The sequence below is a fragment of the Octopus sinensis genome, linkage group LG2, assembly GCF_006345805.1.
Source record: "Octopus sinensis linkage group LG2, ASM634580v1, whole genome shotgun sequence".
NCBI classification, from domain to species: domain Eukaryota; kingdom Metazoa; phylum Mollusca; class Cephalopoda; order Octopoda; family Octopodidae; genus Octopus; species Octopus sinensis.
In genome coordinates this window covers 136,265,611-136,279,117 of record NC_042998.1, presented here as the reverse complement: position 1 = coordinate 136,279,117, position 13,507 = coordinate 136,265,611, and the positions used below count along the sequence as shown (strand labels likewise).

Below are 13,507 nucleotides of genomic sequence, written 5' to 3'. Positions count from 1 at the left end.
CTGGTATTTTTTGGTGACATTTTCATTTTTTTTTATGTGTTTAACTAGGTTCTTTTTGGTAAATGTGTTACAGAATTCCAGGCACATTATTATCATTACTATTATTATCAAGTGAATAGATAACTATATTTTCTGCAATTATCTAAAGAATCATCTTCTTTCTTAAATATGAAAATAAAGAATTTATAACTAAAATGAAGAATTTACCAAATTCCAACACATTGCAGCATAGCAATGCAAAAGCAATTCTTAATTTCTGCACTTATTGCTACAGGCACATGCATGGGCACACACACACAAAGACAAACAAACAAAAAAAAACAAACACACACACACATGCATATACTCACTCACATTCACATACATACACACACTCACACACACACATACACACACACACACACACACACACACACACACACACACACCACACACACACACACAAACAAACAAATATCTTTTCATATATATGCGTATTTATGGAATATACTAAGGCAGTGGAGTGGCAGAAAAAGTAGAGCCTAAGTCTAAAAGAATTTCAGTTCAGTATTCTTTATTCTCTATACTAATATCTCTGTGATCCACTTCGATTTTCATCCCTCCAGAATTAATAAAATAAACACTGAGATAAATTCAATCAACCATTGATTAATGAGTGGTCTTGTAGCAATTAGTCAGATATTAATTAGTTATTTCTCTGCTTCTGAGACATAGTATTACAATGGATTAATAGTATAATCTCGGATTTAGAAATGTTTTTTTTTTATATCTATACATTAATAAGTTTAAAAAGAATCACACTTTTGAATATGGTTTATGAGGAGTGTCTTAGCTCTTTAAAATATCTATTTTAAAGATAAGTCATTACAGTGAACTGGAAAAAATGTGTACTGTTTTTATTGCAACATTACTGTATTACAATATATACTGCTGTATCAAAACTTAATGATGTGCAGTACTTCAAGTAACAACAATGTTACGTGACAAATAAGCAATTAGTACAGTAAAAAACATCAATGTTTATATTTTAAAAAATGTTAGCTCCTAGTGAAAACATTATTTTTCAAATTTTTATAGCAATGAGATATAAATAACAGTCATTTTTGTTGAGCTGATTTTCAATGAAAGCACTGAAAATAAGAAATATTTTTCAAAATTACTTTTCGTTTTTGTAATTTAGTTTATTAAGTTGTAATCACTTTATTGACCAGATGTTGTTGTACACTGCTGTCACAATCCACTTCCAATTACATATGTAAACAAACTTTTTTTTTTGTTTTTGGAAACATCGAATGTGTTTCATATACAGACAAGGAAGTAATATTTTGAATGCAGTATAGCCATGAAAGCAGCAGAAAGATTAGGTATTTTACCCTTTTAAGATGGGAAAGGTGGCCAGCAGACAGCCTTTACCACATAGCTTATAATAGAAATATATTATAGCTTATAATACAAATGTATTACAGAAAACTATATTGTAAATATACAATAGCTTTGCGCTTTCAGTATTCTGCCAGCATCCTTTTTGTCTTATAAGGGTAAGATACCCAATTTTTCTGATGTTTTCACAGCTACACTATATTCAGAATATTACTTTCTTGTCTGTATAATATGAAGCACTTCCAATTCTTTCTTGGTTGCATCATTCTTTTCCATCTTGGCCCAAATTGTTTAACTAAATTGTCTTTCTATTATCTTGGAGGCCTTTAAAGTGACCTTTTCTGATTTCTTGAATGCTACTCAACATTTGCAGTCTTATACACAAGTGAGAGGTAAGCTACTACAAAGAAGGAAGAACATCAATTGGCTACAACACAAAGGATCATGGAGAGGTCCATGCTAGAAATATTAATGTAAGAGCATATCCTATGAGAACAAAGCTTCGTAGAATGCCGAAAGCACTAAGCTAAAGTACATTTACGTTATAGCTTATTGCAATACATTTGTATTATAAGCTATAATATATTTGTATTATAAGCTATGTGAAAGTGCATGGCCTAGTGGTTAGGGTGCTGCTCTCATGATCATAAGATTATGGTTTCAATTCCTAGACTGCATGATGCATTGTGTTCTTGAACAAAACACTTCATTTCACATTGCTCCACTCCACTCTGCTGGTGAAAATGAGCAATCATGCAATGGACTAGCATTCATCCAAGAAGGAACATAAAGACCACAAAATCCCCAAAACTGGCCTTATGATCCTATGGCTCGGGAAGGAGCTTTGATCTTTTTATTTTTGCCAGATTATAAGCTTACGCATACTGTATGCATTATAGTTTATGCATACTGTATTAAGCTTCAGTTGATACAAATTGTTTATGAAGTTTGCTCCATAACTATGAAGTCCTGGTTTCAATCTCATAACTTGGAATCTTGGGTAAATAGAATTTTCTATAATTTTGGGCTGACCTAGTTAATGAAATCGGTAAACTGAAACTCTGTAGAAGCATGTTGGCTGAACTGTTTTTGTAATTTAAAAGAACAGCCATGTCACATACCATGTGTCATGCTAGTCTGTGGAATACTTAGCCAGTTTCATGTTAATTCAGAAGCAAGTGATTCGGTTGATCAAACAACTGAAACTTCATCTTTGAATGAAGATCCACTTCCATTTAGTTTCAAAACATGCTGCTGAATGAAAAGCATAACTTTTAAATAAAACTTTTTAACATTAGAAAGTGCATCCAGTTGTAGAAACCATACCAAAGCTGATATTAGGGCCTGACGAAGTTCTGCAGCTCATCAGATCCTATCCAACCCATGTCTACATGGAAAATGGACGATAAATGATGAAGATGATAATGATAATGATTCTTGACCAAAATATTTTTACTATAACTACATAGATGAGAGAACACTAGTATGAACTAATCAGTGTATAATAATGAGTCTAGAAATATCAATTGGATGGGTTAAATTAATAAACTAGATAAAACAGTTTGTTTTTATTGCTATATTGCAAAGAGATTCTCCAAAGTATTTCTTATACATGTGTATCTAAAGTTCTGTTCTAAGATGACTTCAATTTAACCCTTTGTCCTGTCCTGTCGAATACATGTGGTACTCAGGACAAATTTTCCTGGCATCCATGCATCAAATACGACACACATTCCCAATTTTTTTCAACCACCACAGTAACATGGGAAAGGAAAGTGTTATATTACTCAGAACATATGAAACAAGGGTTAACTATAAGTTTGGAAATAAGCATGGACATTTAAGACAAACTTTTAAAAATGCTTTGGACAAGCGAAGGGTTAAGCTTGATTCTAGAAGCTTCAACATAAAAACCAAGAACTGAATTCTTCTATATCATCTCTATAAATGAATATATTTATTTTTTGTTTAAGTACCTGTCCTTTTTGTCTTTTTGTAAGAAGCAGTATGAATATTAATGTAATTTATCAACTCTGGAATGATGAAAAGCAAATACAACACAAAAGACATTTACAAGCAGATATATTCTAGATACCATATTGAATGCAATTAAGCATGTTGTCCAGCATGTCACAGCAGTGTCAAGTCACTTAATAGAAGAAGTCACGTTTTTCCTTATTTTTGGCACATGTTATTCTTTTGCTGATAAACACACCCGTAGTTCATCTTAATGCTTGTCAAGACCTCTTTATATTTTCAATGATCAAACACACTTATGACAAAGTTTCTAAGTATAACAATTACAACCTTATAACAAAACAAATAGTCAATAAAAGACATGAATATTTAATATTTAGTTTCAGCTCTCAATTTTCATACTCATCAAAGTTTCAATCAGAAATCATAATTAATTTTTATGATTATGCATCTGAACATCTGGCTATTATTTATTATTTAATTTGTCCAAAACAGTAGCAGTAGCAAAAGATCGCAGACTGACAGAGTTATTAGCACATCAGGCGAAATGTTTAGTGGCATTTCTCATAGCTTTTTATGTTTTGAGTTCAAATCCTACCAAAGTTAATTTTGCCTTTCATCCTTTTGGGGTTGATAAAATAAGTACCAGTAAAGTACAGGGATCAATGTAACTGATTTGCCAAATCCCCCACCAAAATGCTTGTTTTGAATGTTGCAATGGACTGACATCCCATTTAGGAGGAATGTTGTGACCTCGGTCACTTTGTGCTATGGAAAAGAGGTAACCGACCTTATATGTTTCAGGGCACAAAAAAATTAATAAAATAAACAACAAAAAAACAGCAGTAGCTTGAAAAGACATTTTGTTACCATATTACCTTCCTTGGCTAAATAAAAGCTTGTATTCTGTTACCTCTTAAGATAAATAAGATGCAAGCCGTAAAAGTGTATGAGATGCCATCACCATCTGCAGGACTTGTAGCAGTTCAATAAACAAATCAATAACCAGTCATATTGATACTGCTTATCCTGTTATAACTTACTGCATTTCCAGCAATGTATTATCCACTGCGGATGTCAAACAACAATGGCTGCCAACTTTATATCTAGGTATGTTGATAAGATAGGAAAGGAAAGATAAAAGAAAAAGAAATGAACTATGGAGACATAAACATACAAGTACAAACACACATATGGTTTATGCTAACTACGAATATGTATTTGAAGCCCTTCTAATAGGTCAAATCTATAAATACGTTTCAAATGCTGCAACCATAAATACATGCATACACATATATATATATATATATAGGCATACCGGTGCATACATTGTGGTTATATATAATCTTCCTGTTCACACACACACATGCCAATATATACATACACACAGTTATATAATTAAATAAATATGTGTATGTGTGTGTGTGTGTGTTCATGCGTGCATGTATTTGTGACTGGCAATGCCCCAGCATGGCCATACCCTTTGAATTGAAATGCATAAAAAAATAAATGAATAAAAGAAATATATATATATATATATAATATATATATATATATATATATCGGCCTATGCCCCTCAGCCAGGGCTACCCGATGGACAGAAAGACAGTTTCTATGACACCCTACTGCAGACCACCTCATTGACGAACGACAGGGACCTTCTCTTTGTGGCTGGTGATTTCAATGGGCATGTTGGAAGACATGCTGGGGGCTTCCATGGCGTGCATGGAGGCTACGGTTATGGTTCCCGCAACGAGGAGGGAACCAGGCTGCTGGAGTTCTGCGATGCGAATAGTCTTATGATCTGCAACACTAACTTCAGGAAACCAACAAGCCACCTGGTCACCTACCGATCGGGCCGGCATACTAGCCAAATCGACTACATCCTCGCCAGAAAAAGGGAAAGATGGCTGCTTATAAATGCCAAAACCTTCCCAGGCGAAGAATGCACCCCACAACATAGACTGGTAGTTAGTGACTTTAGGATCAGGACTAAGAGGGCGACTAGAAGACGACCAACATGGAGAAGAAGGGTCTGGAAGCTTAAAGACCCTGCGAATGGACAGAGATTTAGAGATATGTTACTTGAAGCCTTTGACGAAGTGGAAGGGGGTATAGCTACACATGGGGTAGAAGACAACTGGACGTTTCTGAGGGACAACCTGCTGAAAGCCGCTGACCAGATCTGTGGCTGGTGCAAAGTCCCCTTAAGACCCAAAATAACATGGTGGTGGAACAATATTGTTGATAGGGCTATTAGACAAAAGAAACAGGCTTGGAAGGCCTGGAAGAACGGTGGTAGCAGGGAAGTGTATCAGACTGCCAGAAGGGAAGCTAGGAGACAGGTCTATCTAGCCAGAGGGGAAGCAGATAAAAGAAAATTTGCCAATGTCCTGTGCCGTGAGGATGAAAGACTTGAGGTATTTCGTGTTGCAAGACAGTGTGTGAGAGAGAATCGAGATGTGGTAGGAGAGAAATGTGTTCGCATGGAGGATGGTTCACTTGCGCTAAATGAGGATGCAAAGAGAGAAGCTTGGAGACGCCACTATGAAAGGTTGCTGAATGAGGAAAATGAATGGGATAAAGAGAGTCTGCCGAATGTTGACCCAACAGAGGGACCAGCTATCCGAGTTGATAGTTCCGTGGTAGCTAAGGCAATTAGAAGCATGAAGACAGGGAAAGCCCCAGGCCCATCAGGAATTACTGCAGAGATGCTCAAAATATCTGGTAGTGTCGGCTATAGCATAGTCACCCGTATAGTTAACCAGGTGATACACGAAGGAGTCATACCCAATGACTGGTGTAGCAGCATAATAGTCAACTGCTACAAAGGTAAAGGCGATGCCCTAGATACAAATAACTACAGGGGCATCAAGCTGTTGGATCAGGTAATGAAGGTTACGGAGAGGGTTATAGCCCAGTTAATTAGAGAGAGAGTTAGCTTAGATGATATGCAGTTTGGGTTCGTGCCAGGGAAAAGTACTACTGATGCTATATTCCTGGTAAGACAGCTGCAGGAGAAATACCTAGCCAAAGGTAAGCCCTTGTACCTGGCTTTTGTTGACTTAGAGAAAGCCTTTGACAGGGTCCACCGATCCCTTATCTGGTGGTCAATGAGGAAACTAGGGATAGATGAATGGTTAGTGAGAGCTGTGCGAGCCATGTACAGAGACGCAGCTAGTAAGGTGAGGGTTGGCAACGAGTACAGTGAAGAATTCCGGGTAGAGGTTGGGGTCCACCAAGGTTCAGTCCTCAGCCCCCTCCTATTTATCATAGTCCTCCAGGCAATAACGGAAGAATTTAAGACAGGATGCCCCTGGGAGCTCCTATATGCTGATGACCTTGCTCTAATTGCTGAGTCACTATCAGAACTGGAGGAGAAGTTTCAGGTGTGGAAACAAGGATTAGAATCGAAGGGCCTTAGAATCAACCTAGCCAAAACCAAAGTCCTAATAAGTAGGAAGGTGGACCAACCACAAACGACTTCAGGTAGATGGCCCTGCTCGATCTGTAAAAAAGGTGTAGGTAGAAACTCTATAAGGTGCACCAAGTGTAAGCTATGGACACATAAGAGGTGCAGCAATGTCAAAGGAAGGCTAACTAAGAAAATAGTTTTTGTCTGTGGCAGATGCTCAGGAGAAATAAACACTGGAAATGTGCAGAGACCAACTTCTACCACGTTCCAGGGAGACAAACTAGAAGTAGTCGATAGCTTCCGCTACCTAGGAGACCAAGTCAGTAGCGGGGGTGGGTGTGCTGAAAGTGTAACTGCTAGAGTAAGAATAGCCTGGGCAAAGTTTAGAGAGCTCTTACCCCTGCTGGTGACAAAAGGCCTCTCGCTAAGAGTAAAAGGCAGACTATATGATGCGTGTGTACGTACAGCCATGCTACATGGTAGTGAAACATGGGCCGTGACAGCTGAGGATATGCGTAAGCTTGCAAGAAATGAAGCCAGTATGCTCCGATGGATGTGTAATGTCAGTGTTCATAATCGTCAGAGTGTAAGTACTTTGAGAGAAAAGTTGAACCTAAGAAGTGTCAGTTGTGGTGTGCAAGAGAGACGGCTGCGCTGGTATGGTCATGTGACGAGAATGGCTGAAGATAGTTGTGTGCAAAAGTGCTACACCCTAGCAGTTGAGGGAACCTGTGGAAGAGGTAGACCCAGGAAAACCTGGGACGAGGTGGTGAAGCATGACCTTCGAACTTTAGGTCTCACCAAGGAAATGACTGAAGACCGAGTCCTATGGAAGTGTGCTGTGCATGAGAGGACCCGGCAGGACTAGTCAGGCCATATCCTGTGGCCCCTACCTGGGACGTAGTCGATCCACCTGTGCATACCTTCCTTCTTGTGACACTTGTGAAGACCTGCTGAGGCAAGTGAAAATCAATCAAAATAGATGAACATCAATGGAATTTGTATCTTTGTGGTACCAGTGCCTGTGGCACACAAGAAAACCATCCGAACGTGGCCGTAGCCAGTACCGCATCGACTGGCCTCCGTGCTGTGGGACATGGTGGCACATAAAAACACCATCCGAAGACCCGGCAAGACTAGTCAGGTCATAACCCGTGGGCCCTACCTGGGACGTAGTCAGTCCACCTGTACATACCTTCCTTCTTGTGACACTTGTGAAGACCTGTTGAGGCAAGTGAAAATCAAAACAAATCAAAATAGATGAACATCAATGGAATTTGTATCTTTGTGGTTCCAGTGCCGGTGGCACACAAGAATCCATCCGAACGTGGCCGTAGTCAGTACCGCTTGTGGTACCAGTGCCGGTGGCACACAAGAATCCATCCGAACGTGGCCGTAGTCAGTACCGCATCACTGGCCATCGTGCTGTGGGCACATAACAAACACCATCCGGTCGTGGCCGTTCGCCAGCCTCATCTAGCACCTGTGTCGGTGGCACATAAAAAGTAGTCAGTACCGCTTGTGGTACCAGTGCCGGTGGCACACAAGAATCCATCCGAACATGGCCGTAGTCAGTACCGCATCACTGGCCATCGTGCTGTGGGCACATAACAAACACCATCCGGTCGTGGCCGTTCGCCAGCCTCATCTAGCACCTGTGTCGGTGGCACATAAAAACACCATCCGAAGACCCGGCAAGACTAGTCAGGCCATAAACCATGGCCCCTACCTGGGACGTAGTCAGTCCACCTGTGCATACCTTCCTCCTTGTGATACTTGTGAAGGCCTGTTGAGGCAAGTGAAAATCAAAATCAAAATCAAAATCAAAACAAATCAAAATAGATGAACATCAATGGAATTTGTATCTTTGTGGTACCAGGGCCGGTGGCACACAAGAGAAAACCATCCGAAAGTGGCCGTAGCCAGTACCGCATCGACTGGCCTCCGTGCTGTGGGCACATGACAAACACCATCCAATCGTGGCCGTTCGCCAGCCTCATCTAGCACCTGTGTCGGTGGCACATAAAAACACCATCCGAAGACCCGGGAAGACTAGTTAGGCCATAACCCATGGCCCCTACCTGGGACGTAGTCAGTCCACCTGTGCATACCTTCCTTCTTGTGACACTTGTGAAGACCTGTTGAGGCAAGTGAAAATCAAAATCAAAACAAATCAAAATAGATGAACATCAATGGAATCTGTATCTTTGTGGTACCAGTGCCGGTGGCACACACTTTGTGGTACCAGTGCCGGTGGCACACACTTTGTGGTACCAGTGCCGGTGGCACACAAGAGAACTATCCGAACGTGGCCGTAGCCAGTTCCGCATCGACCGGCCTCCGTGCTGTGGGCACGTAACAAACACCATCCGATCATGGCCGTTCGCCAGCCTCATCTGGCACCTGTGTCGGTGGCACATAAAAACACCTTCCGAAGACCCGGCAAGACTAGTCAGTTCACCTGTGCATACCTTCCTTCTTGTGACACTTGTGAAGACCGGTTGAGGCAAGTGAAAATCAAATCAAATCAAAATAGACAAAATAGATGAACATCAATGGAATTTGTATCTTGTGGTACCAGTGCCTGTGGCACACAAGAAATCCATCAGTGCTGTAGTCAGTGCGGTGGGCACATGACAAACACGATCCGATCGTGGCCGTTCGCCAGCCTCATCTAGCACCTGTGTCGGTGGCACATAAAAACACCATCCGAAGACCCGGCAAGACTAGTCAGGCCATAACCCATGGCCCCTACCTGGGACGTAGTCAGTCCACCTGTGCATACCTTCCTTCTTGTGACACTTGTGAAGACCTGTTGAGGCAAGTGAAAATCAAAACAAATCAAAATAGATGAACATCAATGGAATTTGTATCTTTATGGTACCAGTGCCGTGGCACACACTTTGTGGTACCAGTGCCGGTGGCACACACTTTGTGGTACCAGTGCCGGTGGCACACAAGAGAACTATCCGAACGTGGCCGTAGCCAGTTCCGCATCGACCGGCCTCCGTGCTGTGGGCACGTAACAAACACCATCCGATCATGGCCGTTCGCCAGCCTCATCTGGCACCTGTGTCGGTGGCACATAAAAACACCTTCCGAAGACCCGGCAAGACTAGTCAGTTCACCTGTGCATACCTTCCTTCTTGTGACACTTGTGAAGACCGGTTGAGGCAAGTGAAAATCAAATCAAATCAAAATAGACAAAATAGATGAACATCAATGGAATTTGTATCTTGTGGTACCAGTGCCTGTGGCACACAAGAAATCCATCAGTGCTGTAGTCAGTGCGGTGGGCACATGACAAACACGATCCGATCGTGGCCGTTCGCCAGCCTCATCTAGCACCTGTGTCGGTGGCACATAAAAACACCATCCGAAGACCCGGCAAGACTAGTCAGGCCATAACCCATGGCCCCTACCTGGGACGTAGTCAGTCCACCTGTGCATACCTTCCTTCTTGTGACACTTGTGAAGACCTGTTGAGGCAAGTGAAAATCAAAACAAATCAAAATAGATGAACATCAATGGAATTTGTATCTTTATGGTACCAGTGCCGGTGGCACGTGGCACATAAGAAAACCATCCGAACGTGGCCGTAGCCAGTACCGCATCGACTGGCCTCCGTGCTGTGGGCACGTAACAAGCACCATCCGATCGTGGCCGTTTGCCAGCCTCATCTGGCACCTGTGTCGGTGGCACATAAAAACACCATCCGAGCGTGGCCGTCTGCCAGCCTCGTCTGGCACCTGTGTCGGTGGCACATAAAAACACCATCCGAGCGTGGCCGTTTGCCAGCCTCGTCTGGCACCTGTGTCGGTGGCACATAAAATCACCCACTACACTCTCGGAGTGGTTGGCGTTAGGAAGGGCATCCAGCTGTAGAAACACTGCCAGATCTGACTGGACTGGTGCAGCTTTCGGGCTCCCCAGACCCCAGTTGAACCGTCCAACCCATGCTAGCATGGAAAGCGGACGTTAAATGATGATGATGATGATGATGATGATGTATGTATGCATGTGTGTATGTATGTATGTATGTATGTGTGTATGTATGTATGTATGTATGTATGGTTTCCAACAAATTTGAAGACTACTACATTTCACAAATACATGTCTCCATCTATTTTTATCATTTCCAGTAAGGTTTATTGTGGTCCAGTTGTTATGGTTTCATCTATATGCAATGTTTCCCTCTCCATCTTCATTTAGGGTCATCATGGTTCTTTTAACCTTCAACCAATCGCTCAAAGCATTTCCTGCATAGGCCTTTAGTGGATTCTCTTTATGTACTCAACAATTTTTTAGATGTTGATGGAGATAAGGCTGGGTATAACTTGAAGGTCAATGTGGCATAGCATTGATGGTCAGTTAGATTATAGCCTGCTGTAAGATGCATAACATGACATTGAGAGGCCTCCAAATTACAAATGAGTTTATCATTCTTTCTTTCTTTCCCTCTCTCTCTCTCTCTCTCTCTCTCTCTCTCTCTCTATATATATATATATATATATATATATACATATATGTATAAAGATATAGTCCTTTATTCCTTTATTCAATGCAATTTTGAAGAGTTGTGGGATCTCAGCCACAGAGAATGGCATCTCATACCTGTGAAGATGGTAATGGATTTGTACGCATCGCTTCCCAGGTGCATTGAAGCAATTATTCAATCTAAGGAAAGCCACATGAAATATTAACAATGTAAAATAACTTTTTGAAATGAACATTATGTAATAAATTTTCATTATAGACATTTTTCTGTTTTAAAACATTATATCTTGACTTTTGGTGGTTATCTCACATCTTCCTCTCTTATTCAGAACCTCTGCTACAAAATATAATGATTAATTATGGAAATGACTCCAACGGGACCAATGTTTCATCTGTAAAAAATGCAATGTGAAACATCCACTTATACGTTGGTAATTAGTAGAAATTTACAATAGTTTAAAGTGGCCAAAGACTTTTGCATGGTACTGTAGATAGAAGGACAGGAATTGGTGTCTTACTGTAGAGAAGATGCATGGCTACCCTAGCTGGAAAAGAAGGACAGTGGAGGTGAGATATCAGGGTGTACCCTTAAGGTCATCACCATCATCATCAGTACTGTTTTATGTCTCTTTTTCCATGCTGGCATGGATTTGATAGATCACACACCTTTTCATCAGTCACTTTGGTATATGTCAACTTGCACAAAGAAAACTAGCCACTTTCTTCTATATGTCTTAGAGTGTGACCTGAGTGCATTTTACAGTACTCCTGGTGCCAGAGGATTTGTCCCATGTGAAGCTATGGAGAACTAAACTCCTCCCCTCCATAGTAGTTATTGCTTTCCTAGATGATAGCCTGTAATGCACTTTACATACATTGCTTTTGTGAGTGAGCATGAAGGCCAAACATAAAGCATACAGAACAACCTACTAAGAAGTTGATGGTTCATATTGATTCATTAGTTCTGTAATGTGTCTGTGAAAGAGTATTTAATTTTCAATGACTCCTGTATGCAGTTGTAGTACTGTAAGACATTTTGGCGTGTAATATTACAAAATAGTATTTCCCATGGAAAAACAAACCTGCGACTGATAGCTTTTTTTTTTTTATCAAAGGAAAGAGATTTGCTTAGAGATAAGCACTCAAAAAGGAAATATACATGGGACAAGGTGGTTAAGTCTGATTTTAGAATACCAAATCTCATGGAAGAAATGACAAAGGACTGTTATGATTGGTGACATGTAGCCCTTGAGGCACCTGTAGATGCATGGTGAAATGGATGTTTAAATGGTGGTAATTATGGAGGTTGGAAAGTATAATACAATATACATATATGTTTGAGAGGTAACATTTATCTCCACTTAAACATGGATGTTCTGTTAGGACAAACTATAATGTGGAAGAGAACCTGAAAGAAACTCTCACATTGACCTTTGGTGCAAAACACACTCTTGTTTATTTCACTAGCAGGGAAATAAATCCTTGCCATTTCCATCGCTGAGACCACTGGATCAACACCAGATTGCATGATTTCAGCCTTCCTTGGTCTTGTCAAAGATGGATGGGCAACCGTTGGAGATAGTGACTCATCTTCCCACCAGCAATATATAGAACAACAGTTCCAGAACAGATGCTTGTGTCGCAATTAGCCAGTAAGCTTAATGTGTCCCTATTACGTCTCCATCTGTTTTCCACAGCCTCTTTAATACCTTCTTATTTCTATCTCTTTCTTATCTTCATTATATTATGCTCCCTATATGTATACATGTGTACATCTTTTGTTTGTCACCTTTCACTGCTGGACAACTGGTGTTGGTTTGTTTACGTACCTGTAACCTAGTGGTTTGGTAAAAGAGACCAATAAAATTAGTACCAGACTTAAAGAAAAAAAATACTGAGGTTGATTTGTGAAACTGAACCCTTCAAGGTGGTGCCCCAGTATGGCTGCTGTCCAATGATTGAAGCAAGTAAAAGATAAAGATGAAAAATAGTGCATACACATACCACATACACACACGTGCCAATAACACATATAAATACGCTTTTACATGTTTACACATATAATTTGCCTTAGACAATTATATTAAAGAAAAGATATGGCAATCCTTCAAACTATTTAGCTTCATGCTGAGATAGCAAAGTCAATTTTTATTGGATTAATCACAGACAAAGACATTGTCCATAGATAATCATATCTGTGGTTTCCATATGTGGCATAAGTGCATTTGGCAATGGTGA

At 40.4% G+C, this 13,507-nt stretch overlaps 1 protein-coding gene across 1 annotated transcript in view; it reads left to right on the top strand.

Annotated features, from left to right (window-relative positions):
* Nucleotides 1–13,507, top strand: part of LOC115232323 (synaptotagmin-11) — a 125,904-nt gene that overhangs the window by 58,668 nt on the left and 53,729 nt on the right. The window lies entirely within an intron of this gene.